Source organism: Onychomys torridus, chromosome 21 (genome assembly GCF_903995425.1).
Source record: "Onychomys torridus chromosome 21, mOncTor1.1, whole genome shotgun sequence".
Lineage (NCBI taxonomy): Eukaryota > Metazoa > Chordata > Mammalia > Rodentia > Cricetidae > Onychomys > Onychomys torridus.
The window spans coordinates 24,053,420-24,061,286 of record NC_050463.1 but is presented as its reverse complement, the minus strand read 5'-3'; positions in this window follow the sequence as shown (position 1 = coordinate 24,061,286).

Below are 7,867 nucleotides of genomic sequence, written 5' to 3'. Positions count from 1 at the left end.
TAGAGTAATGAGTCCTTATTCGCCCTCAAGGACTTAGAGCCTCTAAGGCAACCAAAGGCTCTCCACTGTATCGGTAACGATCAGACAGCCCATTATTCCAGGGCTAGTCCTTGCCAAAGGGATTACTCATCTCAAAAACACCAGCTCAGTCCAGGAACAAATGGACTCTCCTCTCGCTGTCCTCAGGGCAAACCACTTAGGTTAAATCAGCGCTACAGAGACGCGTTGAGGGGAAGGATTCATGGGACAGCCAGAACTAAACCAAGAGATGGGTTTAGGGTCTCATAGTGAAAAGCTGACTCCATCAGGGGGCAAGATTCACAAACTTTTTGCATCACATCGCATGACCTCTTTATTGGCTTTAAGTAATAGAAGCAACTCTAAACAAAAAGAGGAACCTGTGCAAAAAATCTTTTTCTTTTCTATTATCAGCTTGATACAGTACAAATTCTTGTCCTAATAGTGAAAAGTTTCTCTGAGGCTTGCCCAATAATTGAGTAAAACCAAAACTTCTTATAAGCCACAGTCATCCTAGGGTCCCCCTGCTATAAAGCCTCCCTGGTTCTGTGGGTTGCAGTCTGATTGTCCTTTGCTTTATATCTAGAATCTACTTATGAGTGAGTACATACCATGTTTGTCCTTCTGAGTCTGGGTTACCTCACTCAAGATGATATTTTCTAGTTCCATCCATTTGCCTGCAAATCTCATGATGTCATGGTTTTTCTCTGCTGAGTAGTACTCTATGTTGTGTATGTACCACATTTTCTTTTTTTTTAAATATTTATTTATTATGTATATAGTATTCTGCGTGCATGTGTCCTTGCCAACCAGAAGAGGCCACCAGATCTCATTACAGGTGGTTGTGAGCCACCATGTGGTTGCTGGGAATTGAACTCAGGACCTCAGGAAGATCAGCCAGTGCTCTTAACCTCTGAGCCATCTCTCCAGCCTGTACCACATTTTCTTAATCCATTCTTCAGTTGAAGGGCATCTAGGTTGTTTTCAGGTTCTGGCTATTACAAATAGTGCTGCTATGAACATAGTTGAGCATGTATCTTTGACAATTCACAAATGATATCCAGAGAGGTCAGATCCTTGGTTCTAGTGCCCATTTTCCCAACACCTCCACAAATACTCTAAAAAGACAACTTAATCTTGGAGCTTGGAGAGATGGCTCAGCAATCGAGAGCTGGTCTTACAAAGGACCAGATTTAGATCCCAGCACCTACATTGAGTGGATCAAGGAGAATCAACGCCCTCTTCTGACCTTCAAGGGTGAGCGAAAACACACACACACACACACACACACACACACACACACACACACACACACACGGGGGAGGAGGGTGTCTTTTTTTTTTTTTTTAGAGGGTTTCACTACTTAGCTCTGACTGTTGTGGAACTCACTGTGTAGACCAGACTGGTCTTGAACTCACAGAGATCCACCTGTCTCTGCCTTCTGAGTACTGGATTAAAGGTGTGCGCCACAACGCCCACTTATAAGTCTTTTTTTTTTTAAATAAATCATTAATTTTTTTCATCTAAAAATGTGGATCTAAAGTTATCTGCATAAGTCACAAATGAGAATATGATTTGACAAACTATTTTGTTGCTATTTCTAGAAGCAACAGACCTTTTGTGGGGTGTTTGGCAAATGTGAGCACATTGGAGTCTATGCAGGTTGTAACTGTTTAGAGACCCCATCACTGATGGAGTACTGAACATGGGACTCTCCCAGAAGGCCTTGGTAAAGGGATTGCAGAACCCAGAAGCCTTCTACCCAGAATTCTCCTTACATGACATTCCCACGTGATCAACAATACTTTATCTCCAGGGATCCAGTTTTAATCTCCAAATGCTTTCCAGGAACTCATTCCCTTGTCTCAGTTCTGGTTCTAAATCTCACACAGAATATCATCCCTTCCACAAAAATCCAGTGTATTTAAAAAGGGAGTTGGCCTTGAACATTTTATTTCCTCTAAAGAAAACACCCCATTTCCTTCTGCTATCCTGGGCTTCTGGCCCCGTGGTTCAGGATGCCCTTTTCCCAGCTGTGCCAACCCATCTGCCTGCCCTTCTTTCTAGAGGGGACTTGATCAGAGTTGTGGCATACTTTGGCCACCAGGGGACGCTCTAGGTCCCCTTAATCGCTCTAGATAAGCAGCTGGCACAGTCTGGGACTCAAGAGTTGAGCCAATGTGGTGTAGAAACTTTTCTTATCAGATTATCTTTGGATCCCCAGGCCCCAAATAATTACATGGAGACTTATTATTAATTTGGAAAGTTTGGCCTTAGCATAGGCTTTTCCCCCAACTAGCTCTTACAACTTAAATTAACCTCTTTCTATTCATCTGCATTCTGCCTTGTGGCTTGGTTACCTCTCCTCCACACTGTATATCTGACTTCTTTTGTGTCTCCCTGGGTCTTGCCTCTCTTTTTTCCAAGAGTCCTCTCTTCCCCCAGAAGTCCTGCCTATTCTCTGCTACCTAGCTATTGGCCATTCAGCTCTTTATTAAGCCAATCAGAAGGCACCTTAGGCAGAGACACATCTTTACAGTGTACACAAATATTCCAAAACAATGTGGTTTCCACTCTCCCAGTCTCTCTACTGGAAGTCCCTGCCTCTGGTCTTGTCAGAAAGATAGAGTGGGGAATCAGGTGGCGGTGGTGGCGCACGCCTTTAATCCCAGCACTCAGGAGGCAGAAGCAGGCGGACCTCTGAGTTGGAGGCCAGCCTGATCACATTAAGAGCGTAGACTACCACCCCCAGGTGCATTATCTTCTTGATTGGATTTTCCCTTTTGATTGACATAGAAACTAAGGATTACAATGAAAAGCTATTCCCTACCAAAAACAAAAACCAAAAAACTAAATCTAGATCCTGCATGGCTTACCGTCATGTGATGGTCGGTCTCTGTGGTCCTCTTGACCTGCTGGGATTTAGACAAACCTCTGGGCATTTCTGTGAGGGTGTTTTCCACAGAGATTTGACTGGGGTGGGAGGAGCCAGAGCTGAGCATCGGCCTTCACTACTTCCTGACTGTGAGTGCAAAGTGACCAGGCACCTGACGCTGCACCTACCACCGTTCCAAATAAACCTTTCCTTCCCGGAAGCTGCTCTTGGGTAGTTTCTCACAGTAATGAGGGAAGTAACTAATACATATCGGGAGGAGAGGTCAGAAGGGGCGGGATTTATTGGACACCCCCACCCAGTGTGATCCCTAGCCAATGCAGTTACTTCACCAGACCCCAGAGGCTAGAGACATTATACTGCTGGAGCCCTATAATTTAGCGTTAGTCCCAGCACTCGGGAAGCAGGGTCAGATGGATCTCTGTGAGTTCGAGGCCAGCCTGGTCTACAGAGCGAGATCCAGGACAGGCACCAAAGCTACACAGAGAAACCCTGTCTTGAAAAAAAAACAAAAACAAAAACCAAAAACAAACAAAAAAACCCTACCCTGTTCATCTTAGATGACAAAGATACCATACGTTGAGTAGCTCCCCGCTCAGACGCAAATTTGCCAACAGTTTTTCCTTAATAGACTGACACCAGGATTTTACCCCTCAAACAGAACCTGGATTCTTCATAGTGAGGTGTGTCCATTTACACAGTGACCCAGGGTTTATTCACCAAGTAAGCCCATCTAGCCCTTGGTCAGAAAAGCCTCCAGGGACTCAGTCTTTATCTGCTTTTCTCCAGACAGATCTCAGTGAAGGATCTTGTCTTGCCCTTGATGGGGCTGCCCTTCCTCTAGGGCTTCCATACCTGCCAGGAGGTACTGTGCAGCATGTGACCCCTGGCCTGCGTGCTGAAGACTTCCCAGCAAAGCACTTCCTTCCGAATGTGCTTAGCCCTAAAGCAAGACAGAAGATAGGCGTGGAATATATCCCCGTACAGAGAGGCCTTCACTTCAGAGAGCCACTGAAGTTCTGTAGGCTCACCCCACGCATAGCAGAAATGTCTCCCGACCTTGCCAATCTCCTTGGCATGTTGTAGGAAAGAGAGTGGATACCTAGCCTCGGGTGGGGCTGCCTCTCCTAGAGCACCATGGACGCAACACCCCTGCCTCCGCCCCAGATAGTCTCTGTCTCTACATTTGGGCCAAGGAGCAGGGTTTATCTGCCAGCTTCAGAGGGTCTCAGGCTAGTGACAAGGTGCGAAAGACCCTGATTAAAAACGCCTTCTCACAGATTCTGATCTGCTAACTTGGCCGGACTAAGATCTGAGGCTATCAACCTGTCACGTAAAAGGGGAGGGGCGTATGAAGTGATTCCAACTTTAAAACTCTTTCTGATAAGAAAGGTTACAAAGGAATACACAGAGGCCCACACGCATTAACACATTGATTTCAAGTACTTGCAGATGTTAAGCTCCCGGAAGGCAAAAGGCAAGCATGCCCTTCTCAGTGGAGTTTGCCTTGCGGGGCTTAGACGGCTTGGCTCAGGGGATGCCTCCAGCTGCACCCTGCACCCCACTGCACCCTGCACCCACTGCGCCCTGCATTCCACTGTGCTCTGCACCCCACTGCGCCCTGCACCCCACTGCGCCCTACACTCCACTGAGCCCTGCACTCCACTGTGCCCTGCACCCCACTGCACCCTGCACCCCACTGCACCCTGCACCCCACTGCACCCTGCACCTACTGCGCCCTGCACTCCACTGCGTCCTGCAACCACTACGCCCTGCACCCCACTGTGCTCTGCACCCCACTGCGTCCTGCACCCACTGCGCCCTGCACCCACTGCGCCCTGCACCCCACTGTGCCCTGCAGCCCTGCCCGGCGCCCTGAGGCCAGCTCTGGGAAGTCCTTCCTGGAACCAACTTGGGCTTGTAACTGAGAGCTTCATCCCCAAGGGACTTCAGACAGATGACCTGAGCGTCTTCGCAGGGGCCTGCAGCAGCGCCCGGGATCCTGCCAAAGGCACGGAAAGCCATTGACGACAGCGCACCCTCCAGTTCCGTGCTCGCTGCCACCAGGTGGCGCCACATGGCCACCAGCAGAGCACCAAGACACAGGCTCCTGAGTCCATCCTCCTCCACCCTCCCTTCAGGAGGCTCGCCGACCAGGTAAGGCAAACGCTGAAGGTAGTAGCTTAAAAAAGAAAAGGAAAGGAGAGGAGGGGAGGGGAGGGGTAAGGGAGAAGGGGGAAGGGAGAAGGGGGAAGGGAAGGGAAGGGAAGGGAAGGGAAGGGAAGGGAAGGGAAGGGAAGGGAAGGGAAGGGAAGGGAAGGGAAGGGAAGGGAAGGGAAGGGAAGGGAAGGGAAGGGAAGGATAGGGAAGGGAAGGGAAGGGAAGGGAAGGGAAGGGAAGGGGAAGGGAAGGGAAGGGAAGGGAAGGGAAGGGAAGGGAAGGGAAGGGAAGGGAAGGAAGAGGGAAGGGAAGGGAAGGGAAGGGAAGGGAAGGGAAGGGAAGGGGAAGGGAAGGGAAAGAGAAGGGAAAGGGAAAGGGAAAGGGAAGGGAAAGGGAAGGGAAAGGGAAGGGAAGGGAAAGGAAGGGAAAGGGGAGGGGAGGGAAGGGAAGGGGGAAGGGAAGGGGGAAGGGAAGGGGAAAGGGAAGGGGAAAGGGGAAGGGAAGGGAAGGGAAGGGAAAGGGAAAGGGAAGGGAAGGGAAGGGAAGGGGAAAGGGAAAGGGAAGGGAAGGGAAAGGGAAGGGAAGGGAAGGGGAAAGGGAAAGGGAAAGGGAAGGGACACGGTTTTTTGGGCTCCAAGCTCCCCGTGAGGAAGGCTTGGTGCTCCGCTGGGATCCTGAACACCCGGTGTAGCAGGCTAATAAAGACTTTCTGTTGGCTTAAGTCTTCTCTGCTTCACAACAGAGAAGGGAGAAGGATGTGTATGTGTGTGTGTGTGTGTGTGTGTGTGTGTGTGTGTGTGTGTGTGTGTTTTAAGCACACATTTAATATATGTATATCTTATGTGTATATATGTTATGCATGTGTTATATTATACTAAATTTAAGTATACAACTAAAATAAATGACCTAGTGCGTAGTAAGTAGCAATTAGATGGTAGAAGATAGATGGATGGATAGCTGGAAGGATGAAAAGATGGTTTTTTTGAAGCAAGATCTCATGTAGCCCAGGCTGGCCCAAAATCACTATGTTGGGGTTATTATTGCTATGATGAAACGCCATGACCACAAGCAAGTTGGGGATGAAAGGCTTACACTTCCACATCATAGTCCATCATTGAAGGAAGTCAAAGCAGGAACTCAAACAGGGCAGGAACCTGGAGGCCAGTAAGCATCCCTCCTCCATGGCCTTTGTATATGCTCCTGCCTCCACCTCCCAGTGCTGAGGGATTACATGTACACCATGTCTGCCATGTATTTTGTATTTTTAATTATGCAATTTCTGTGAATTTTTACATTTTAAATTATTTTTTAGATTTACATATTTTATTTAATGTGTATGAGTATTTTGCCTGTGTGTACCACCACAGGTGCGCTAAGTACCCTGAGAAATCAGAGAGGGTATCAGACACCCTGGAACTGGATGGTTGTGCCATCATGTGGGCCTTGAGAACCAAACTCAGGTCCTCTGCAAGACCAAGTGCTCTTGGCTGATGAGCCATCTCTCCAGTTCCAACCATGAATTACCACATTTTAAGAGCATATGGGAAGGGACTGGGGAGATTGCTCAGTGGTCATGAGCAAGCTATTCCAGGGGACCTGAGCTGGGATCCCAGCTCCTCACCAGGTACCTCCAGCTCCAGAGAATCTTACACCCTCTTCTGGCCTCCCTGAGTACACAAGGGCGTAGGTGGTGCCAGGAGTGAAAGGGAATCTCTTAGAAAGAACATGTTATAGCCGGGCATGGTGGCAGGGCACACCTTTAATCCCAGCACTCGGGAGGCAGAGGCAGGCGGATCTCTGAGTTAAGGCCAGCCTGGGCTACAGAGTGAGTTCCAGGACAGCCGGGGCTACACAGAAAAACGCTGTGTCAAAAGAGAGAGAGAGAGAGAGAGAGAGAGAGAGAGAGAGAGAAAGGAGGGAGGGAGGGAGGGAGGGAGGGAGGGAGGGAAGGAAGGAAGGAAGGAAGGAAGGAAGGAAGGAAGGAAGGAAGAGAGAGAGAGAGAAAGAAAACATATTTCACTCCTACGCAAGAAAGGCAGTCTGTTGGGATTTGGAGGGTTAATTTTTATGTGGAAATTTTAGACATTTACAAAAGTTGAGGAAATTATATAGTGAGTCCCCCTACTCCTTCACTCAGAGTTACTAAATATCAACTGCTGTGGATATCATTCTGTATAAATAAAGTGCTGATTGGCCAGTAGCCAGGCAGGAAGGATAGGGTAGGCAGGACAAGGAAGAGGAGAAGGCTGGGAACAGGAAGGCTGGGAGGAGACACTGCCAGCCGCTGCCATGAGAAGCAAAATGTAAAGACACCAGTAAGCCACAAGCCATGTGGCAAAGTATAGACTAACAGAAATGGGCTAAATATAAAAGTGTCTGTATGATTATTTTATACGTGGGTTGTGGGACCACGGGGGCTTGGTGGAACCTGGAGAGAAACTCTCCAACTACAATCAACAACTGGCCAACTCCATCTCAGCTGAACCCCAGGCTCCCCTCCACCCATCAGCTGGGTTACTTTAAAGCAAATCCCTGAGCTTGCAGATTTGCACTCATGAATACTTTCCTAATGTACAGTATTTTTAAGCTCGGTGTGTATTTCACATGGCCTATGTGCACAATCTGTCCATTCTGGAGGTTTCCCATGACATTGAAAACCCTCCCCACAGCGGCATCTGACTCCCCAGATTGTACCTGAACACCAAACCAGTTATGGGAACTTGGAGCAATGATTTCTGTAGCTGGAAAAGTATTTCCTCATCTTGAGGGCTGTGTTCTAAGGAAAGTGTGATGTGA